Source organism: Lithobates pipiens, unplaced genomic scaffold (assembly GCF_037356315.1).
Source record: "Lithobates pipiens isolate NorthernLeopardFrog02 unplaced genomic scaffold, aLitPip1_a1.2 Scaffold_8, whole genome shotgun sequence".
NCBI lineage: Eukaryota > Metazoa > Chordata > Amphibia > Anura > Ranidae > Lithobates > Lithobates pipiens.
This window is the reverse complement of record NW_027507903.1, coordinates 675,823,390-675,832,517: the sequence shown is the minus strand read 5'-3', so window position 1 is coordinate 675,832,517 and position 9,128 is coordinate 675,823,390.

Here is a 9,128-nt window from a genome sequence, read left to right as displayed (position 1 = left end):
TTGCGGTAAGCCCAACACTCACCTAGGGACGACCGCCTTAAGAAGAAACATGAGCTTCCATTACTGAGCCCAGTGGGAGCAACAGAACCCACAAAGCCACACTCCAGGCTCTCACCATCCAGCCTCGTCTTCTACTTCTCCTTCTCCTCTCTCCTCACAATTATCCTCCACTTCACCTTCCATCATGCCGTCCTCACGTTTTTCTGGAAAAAGGCAGGCTTCCGTGGGCCAAATGTTTGAGCGTAAAAAAATGATGACGCCGGATAACCCTCTTGCCCAACGGTTGACGGCTGGCTTGTCCGAACTGATAGCCCGCCAACTACTGCCATATAAACTGGTGGACTCGGAGGCCTTTCGAAAATTTGTGGCCATTGGAACACCACAATGGAAGGTCCCAGGAAGGAAGTATTTCTCACAGGAGGGCATCCCAGAGCTATATGGCCATGTTCAGTGGCAAGTGAATGTATCTCTGGCACACAGATACATCTGACCACAGACACATGGTCTAGCAAACACAGGCAGGGAAGGTATATAACTTTTACTGCCCACTGGGTGAACCTTCTGACGGCCGTCAAGCATGTAACCCGTTGCACACGTGTAGATTTGGTTTTACAGCCACGGATTGCATGCAGGCATGCCTCTTCCTCTCCTCCTCCTACTCCATCCTCCCTCTCCTCCTCAGCTGACTCCTCCTTTTCCGCTGCTAGCGTCTCTTCTGCTGCGCCGCCCAAGATCCCCAGAACCTATTCGACATGCCAGGTGAGACGTTGCCATGCTGTGCTGCGTCTGTTGTGCCTGGAAGCCAAGAGCCACACTGGCCCTGCACTCCTTTCAGCTTTGCGTTCACAGGCAGATCAGTGGCTAACACCGCTCGATTTGACAATTGGTAAAGTGGTGTGTGACAACGGTGCCAATCTGCTTAGCACATTGAAAAAGGGCAAAATTACACACGTGCCATTCATGGCACACGTCTTAAACTTGGTCGAGCAGCGATTCGTTGTTGACATTCAGCAGCGACACAATTGGTGCTGGTGTGGTCTCAGTGCTCTCTATCACGGTACTAGTGTCAGTGCTCTCTATCTCGGTGCTGGTGTCAGTGCTCTCTATCTCGGTGCTGGTGTCAGTGCTCTCTATCACGGTGCTGGTGTCAGTGTTCTCTATCACGATGCTGGTGTGGTCTCAGTGCTCTCTATCACGATGCTGGTGTCAGTGCTCTCTATCACGGTACTGGTGTTAGTGCTCTCTATCTCCGTGCTGGTGTCAGTGCTCAGTCTCTATCATGCTGCTTGTGTCAGTGCTCTCTCTCTATCTTGGTGCTGGTGTGGTGTCAGTGCTCTCTATCTCGGTGCTGGTGTGGTCTCAGTGCTCTCTATCACGGTGCTGGTGTCAGTGCTCTCATGGTGCTGGTGTCAGTGCTCTCTATCTCGGTGCTAGTGCCAGTGCTCTCTATCTCAGTGCTAGTGTCAGTGCTCTCTCTCACGGTGCTGGTGTCAGTGCTCAGTCTCTATTGCGGTGCTGGTTTCAGACAGTGAGGGAGATAGCAGCGGAGAGGCCAATCAGCAGGCAGTGCCAGCACCATAGCTGAGGATCAGCACTGGACTGACACCTCCAGACCACCACAGTGGAGCCCTGCATAGGTGGGGGTAAGGGCCGGGCAGAGGGAGGGGTAAGGGGCTCAAGCACAGGTTGGCACACTGGGACACTGGTACAGGACTGCTCTGCCCTGACAGTGGCACTGGTCATCTCCTGCATCCCCTTCATAGCCTGCCCTGACCTTTCCTCTCCTCCATGGTCCTCATGCGGTCCTGAATTGTCAAAATTTCACAGATAAAAAAAGAATGCTTGTCGTTGTCGCTCCCAGATTCACTTAATACTTTTGTTATGTCAGTGTCCATGTTGCGGGACTATGTGTGCACAGCTAGTAAGTATTTTGTGGCTGAAAATATGACCTGGAGGTTTTTAAGGTTTGCCTGCCATTAAAGTCAATGGTGCCCACCGCGAACCGCAACTTTTGGCCACGTTCGCGGTTTGCGTTCGCGAAACGTCCCATCGGAAGTTCGTCCATCACTATTCCCAGTGTGACCCAGCCTTCTTCCAGCCTTGTTTTCCCCAGTGTATCCCAGCCTGCTTACAGCTTATTTTTCCCAGTGTATCCCAGCCTGCTACCAGCCTTGTATTCCAGGGTGCCCCAGCCTTCTTCCAGCCTTATGTTCTCAGCATGACCTAGCCAGCTTCCAGCCTTGTTCTCCCAGTGTGTCCCAGCCTTCTTCCAGCCTTGTATTCCCAGCGTGCATGAGCCCGCTTCCAGCCTTGTGTCCCCATTGTGTCCCGGTCTGCTTTCAGCATTGTGTTCCCAATGTGTCCCAGTCTGCTTTCAGCATTGTGTTCCCAATGTGTCCCAGTCTGCTTTCAGCATTGTGTTCCCAGTGTGTCACAGCCTTGTGTTCCCAGTGTGTCCCACCCTTCTTACAGCCTTGTGCTCCCAGTGTGTCCCAGCCATCTTCCAGCCTTGTTTTCCTAGTGTATCCCAGTCTGCTTCCAGTTTATTATTCTCAGTGTGCCCCAGCCTTCTTCCAGCCTTATGTTCTCAGAATGACCTAGCCAGCTTCCAGCCTTGTTCTCCCAGTGTGTCCCATCCTGCTTCCAGCCTTGTGTTTCCAGTGTGTTCCAGCCCTATTCCAGCCTTGTGTTCCCAGTGTACCTCAGCCTGTTTCCAGACTTGTGATCCCAGTGTGCTCCAGCACAGAGAAATGACTACACACATTAAACGTATTTTAACTGGAGAAGAAATTCTTGATATGGCATATGATAGCGATATACAAATCTTTGAATGGCGACTCTAGCATTGGAAGGAAACGATTTAACCTAAATTCTATAATGAAGATGTGTGGCCAGACAATGAAATTGCATGAAAGGCACTTCAATCTTAAACTATGTAAGGTGTACTTTACTAAAACCATAATGGATCTGTACTGCGCCAAGCCCACAGTGTCCATCTCTCAGGTTTATTCTCTGTATATACAAGCTGGTAGAGACAGAACAGGTCCCAATCCAAGATACAATATGGCATAGGAATACTGCTCTCACACTATAGAACCTCTATGGCATGCTCAGCTCAAGTCCCTGCCCACCAACTATGCCCCTCTGTCATGTTTCAACCACATTGGGCTCTACAATTCAGCCCAATGTGGGTGAATCATGTCAGAGGGGCATGACTGTTAGGCAGGGACTTGATGAGAAGTCTTTTTAGTTCATTAACTTCACATCAGAGTTGAATACAGTGTGCAGTGGTATGCCACAGGGGTTCTTTACTGTTAGAGCGGTAAGGATGTGGAACTCCCTTCCACAGCTAATGGTTTCAGTGGGGAATGTGTATAAGTTCAATTAAAACTTTTTGATGTATTTATTAGCAACCACAAGAGGAATATTGAAAATTGTATTGACACACAGACACACTCAGATTTGACTGGATGGATGGGTATCTTTATTCAATCATACCAGCTATGTAACTATGGAAAAATGATCCAGGAGTCAAAAAATAGGATGTTTGGTTGTAAGCAAAGCAAAGCTTAAAGACCTAGAAAAGATCTTCAAAGGTGCTGATGGGTCTATAAGTACAAGGATCAGGAGAAGAATCAACACAATGGAAAAGACAATTGTAGCAACTCCTAGTATTGCTAGTGTGCTAGAGTTAAGGTATTTGGGCTTGGCTGGCAGCTAAGCTTCTTTGTTAATCTGGGTCGGGTGTGTGATTAGGTAGGCTGGATGTCTCATCAGCAGCATTGATGGTGACTCCCCCTGCTGGCTGGAACCTTGGAGAAGATTCCAGAAGCAGTCAGAAGGAGTCTAGGAGGAGCTGTCTGGAGTGTTCTGAGAGCCCTGGCCTATCCCCAACAGATGTGTTGGCAGGGGGCAGGCCCCCTCAAATGCTCAGAGGGGTCCCCTTGTTAAAGGGGGCTTCCAGATTCTGATAAGCCCCCCCCGTAGACCCCCACAACCACTGGCCAGGGTTGTGGGTTGAGGCCCTTGTCCTCATCAACATGGGGACAAGGTGCTTTGAGGGGTCACAGACCCCCAAAGCATCCTCCCAATGTTGAGTGCATGTGACCTGGTATGGTTCAGGAGGGGGGCGCTCTCTCGACCCCCCCTCTTTTCCTGTGGCCTGCCAGGTTGCGTGCTCGGATAAAGGGTCTGGTATGGATTTTTATGGGGGACTCCACGCCATTTTTTTTTAATTTGGCGTGGAGTTTCCCTTAGGGGGAACCCCACGTCATTTTTTTTTTATTTGACGAGGGGTTCCCCTTAATATCCATACCAGACCTGAAGGGCCTGGTAATTGAATTTGGGGGAACCCCACGCTTTTTTTTTTTTTATCATCAATGACTTTCAATGACTTCTCTGTATTATGGGGAGCCGACAATTCATTATAGCCGCGAGTGCTTTTAAATTACTTTTTTTCCTGCAGAAATTACACTTCGTGCAGGGACAGTTCTAAGCACGGGAAACATGGGCCCCTTTACAGTCATACTATACACACCCCCCAGGTACGAAATTTAAAGGAATATTACACTTTTATTGTTTCACTTTAAGCATTATTAAAATCACTGCTCCCGAAAAAACTGCATTTTTTTACAACTTTTTTTTGCATTGATACATGTCCCCTGGGGCAGGACCCAGGTCCTCAAACACTTTTTAGGACAATAACTTGCATATTAGCCTTGAAAATTAGCACTTTAGATTTTGAACGTTCGAGACCCATAGACTTTAATAGGGTTCTAAAGTTCACATGAAGTTTAGGTCTGTTCGTAGGTTCTGGTGCGAACTGAACCGGGGGGGGGGTGTTCAGTTCATCCTTACCCAACACCTTTATAAAGTTTATTGAAGCCATTGTCACTGCCCATATCCAACAACAAGTATCCTCCCCAGAAAGCATTCGCTCCGATTGTGTCAACAGACTACACAAGCATCATTTTCTAGACCATATTCCATCATCAGGATCCGGGAGACAACGCCAAAAAAAAATGTTGTGTCTCCTCAGGTTCCTCTCATTCACTATCTCTCCTCCGGGCCTCTCCTGCACTATTTCTCCTCCAGCATCTCTCCTGCACTATGTCTCTCCTGCACACTTCCTGGTTGCCAGGCCCCTCCAAACGTTCGGGACCGATATATGTTTATTGGCTGCACCCCCCTGTTGCAGGTCCTGTCTCCACCATAACGAGCTTTGGAGAATACTGGTTAGTGCTTAGGCCCCGCACATTCGGTGAGCCAGTGTCATCTGCCAGGGTGACCTGCTTTGATACCCATCCTGCTGATTGGTGGGAGACTCTCTACTGCTACTGGTCTCAGAGCCTGGTCTCTGACCATGACAATATTACAATCTTTGTTGTTGTTCAGAAGACAAGGACCTGGGGTGAAATACTGAAAATTCAACTTGCAGAAATTTTTAAAGCTTGAAAATCCTGGTGATTACTGGTTACTCTTAGTCTGGTAAAGGAATTTTTGACTTGGGTTCCAAAGTTGCTGACGTGGCAGCAACAGAATACTGGACTATTCAGGCTTGAAACTGGTGTGTCAACTCACATAGTTTGCCAGCAAATAACTGGGCCTGAATAGGATTCATCTCCATAGTGTGGCTCTCATTATGTTGCATAGTTTACCTGGCCATGTCCTGTTCTGCAAATATAACAAGGCTTATGCACAGTATGACCTATAGAAGCCACCTTTCCCTTATGAATAGTGTACCTACCAGCAGGGCTGGACTTACCATTGGGCTTGACTGGGCTCAAGCCCATGGGCCCCGCCCAGTAGGGGGCCCCACACGCCCTGCCGAGATACATAGCCGAGTGTTCTCGGCTCCACTCACAGTCACGCCCAGTCCCGCCCTATGATGGACATATCACAGGGACTGAGCGTGACTGTGAGCCGAGCCGAGTACATTTGGCTACTCTTGGTTCTGCTCAGGACTGCGAGAGGACCCAAGAGCCACCGAGAGGAACCGAGAGCCGCCGAGAGGAACCGAGAGCCGCCGAGATAGACAGGACTGGCAGCGCCATTTTTAAACTTCAAGACTGCAATGAAAAGGCTGCAAATGACAAGGCTACACTGACAAGGCTGCAAATGACACTGACAAGGCTGCAGATGGTTGGGCAAGGCTGCATTGATGGGCATTTCAATGTCAGTTTTTTCCTTAAACTTCCCTCCTAAAAGTTTTTTTCCTTAAAATTCCCTCCTAAACTTGGGGCTTGTGTTATATGCCAGAGAGGGTTATACGCTGATAAATATGGGAATGTATAGAAGGTAGGGCCCGAAAGTGACTTAAGCCCAGGGGCCCCCACCACCCTAAGTCCTGCCCTGCCTACCAGTACTAAAATGCCCCAAAGTAAAGATTTATATTTACAGAACTGAGATGTTCCCCAGCAACCCAGAGAGAGAGTATAGAGTACTGTATCTGATGGCTTCAAGAAGGTAGAGTTCAAGGTAGCTGGTGTGTACAGGAACAACCGTGACTGGTGACTGCAGTGCCCCAAGCAGATGGAGGTCTCAGCAGACAACAGATAGTTCCGCAGTCCATTATTCAAGCAAGAGTTAGGAAAGGTGGCAATCAGAGAGTAATCTATATCTGGGCAAAGAGACAAGGCAGGCAGCAATAGGAGAGCAACCCATATCCAGACAAAGGGTCAGGGCAGGCAGCAAATAGTAATCTGCATCCAGGCAAAAGGTCAGGACAGGCAGAAAAGAGTAAGCTGTATCCAGGCAAAGGGTCAGGGCAGGCAGCAAAGAGTAAGCTGTATCCAGGAAAAAGGTCAGGACAGGCAGAAAAGAGTTAGCTGCATCCAGGCAAAAGGTCAGGGCAAGCAGCAAAGAGTAAGCTGTATCCAGGCAAATGGTAATGGCAGGCAGCAATCAGAAAAAAAAATCAATTTTTCAAGCAAAGGGTCAGTAGCAGGGTGGTCCAGAGAGGACAATGCAAGGCCATGGTGCAGAAACAAGGTCAAAAACCACTAACACAAGCCCAGAGTACTGGGCTTGAGGTCCTAAAATGGAATGTCTCAGCACCACAGCCAATCAGAGGGGAAAATCATTGTAAAAAAAAATATGGGGGATGCGTGGCCACCCAGGCCAATCAATGGGGGGGGGGCTAGGCTGAAATGAAGAGCCCCCAAAGAAAAAAAAGGTGTTGATAGCCAATACAAGTGGCAAGGACATCACTACCATAGTCGGGCCAGAGCATAGGGAGCCTCTCCGGGGAAAGTTCCAAGAGAGTGAGACAGTGTTAGTGAGTGTCTCATCAACATCTTCTGGGGCACCGTTCAGTCAAGAAGACTCAATGCCTATCACCACCACAGGATAGTTGTTTGAGAGGAGATTCTTTTCACACCCTCCTTCATCTTGAACCACCCAATCAGATGCTAAACATATGGGTTGGGAACCCAGCACAGGGACTAGAGAAGAATTAGTTACGGAGAGGGGCTTTCATTTTTTAAATTGTATTTAATAGTAAATTAATAACAACATGTAAAAAAAGCATAACAGTTGAGAAAGTTGCTTATTAATTTATTATATTTCAAAAAATTTTAAATCAGAGTCATCTGTGAGTTTTCATCTCAGGGTAGGAAGTAGATGGTGACACTAGATCAGGGTCTCTCAACCAGGGTTCTTCCAGTGGTTGCTGGGGGTTCCTTGAAAAATTAGCAATTTCTTCCTCTCAGATAAGTTCCCACTGCCACCATTGATATTTTTATCTATCTGTAAGGGGTAATTCTTCTCAGTGCTCGCAAGTGTAAGGAGCCTTCTTCCCACTGACCATCACACTAATGGATCATGAGTTGTAGGTATAGTCATTGTTAGCAGGGGTTCCCTGAGACCAGAAAGTTATATCAAGGGTTCATCAGTGTTGAAAAGGTTGAGAAAAGCTGCCCTAGATGATGCCTGATGGTGATATTCTTCTAGAGGGAAAAGCAGATGAAGGAATTGTCGGGGGAGGGGATAAATATCTGAACATATTACACTGACACATTGCAGATCATGCCACAACAAACGTGAATGACTTTATCTGATGATCTGCTCACTTTACAAATATATCCTCCGCTTCTTTCTCTAGTTTGCAACCAGATTTGCCGGCATTTAGAAGAGTAGCTCCATGAACAATATCATCCACAATTGATTTATTAACCACTTGCCGACCGTTCTATAGCTGAATGAAGGCTACAGCACTGCCGGCCGGCCAGTTCTGGGAGGGTGTCCTATGATGTCCTACCATGATCGTGCCCACCAAGCACTCGATGTGCCACACGGGGAGCACATTCTTTGATCACTGTGACTTCGGACACAGCTGATTACAGATGGGGTAAATCAGCGGCTCTTTACCACATGATTAGCTGTGTCCAATCACAGCTGATCACGATGTTAACACAAGCCGATTATCAGAACTCCTTTCCTCACCCTGACAGCATGAGGAGAGGCGAGTCGATAATTGGCTTGTGTGCAAGGGACATCTACACTGATAATCAGGGAATTTATTATCAGTGCAGTCCCAACAGTGCCCACCAGTGCTACCTCTCGGTGCCCACCTGTGCCATCAATCAGTGCTCCCGAGTGCTGTCAATCAGTGCTCCCGAGTGCTGTCAATCAGTACTCACCAGTGCTGTCAATCAGTACTCACCAGTGCCACATATCAGTGCAGCCTTATCAGTGCCCATCAGTGAAGGAGAAAAATTACCCTTTTGCAAAATTTTATAACAAACTTTTACTGTTTATTAAGCAAAAAATTAAAACCCCCAACAGTGATTAAATTCCCCCAAAAAGAAGCTCTATTTATTAGACATGTGCAATTTGTTTCATTCCAAATTAATTTTTTAACAAATTCCGACAAATTCGGTTATTCAGAAATATCCAAATTAACAAAAACCCGTTTAATGAACTTTTACGAACATTCGTAAATTTGAATATTCTATAATTCGTAAATATGAAAATTCGGAAATCTGAAATAATAACTAATTAATAATAACTTAACTATTACTAACTATTAAATGAATGATATTGGTATTTCCTTTTCAAATTTGGCTGTTAGTGAACGCAATGAATACAAATGTATCCAAAATATGTATTTATCTGAAATAACAAATAAA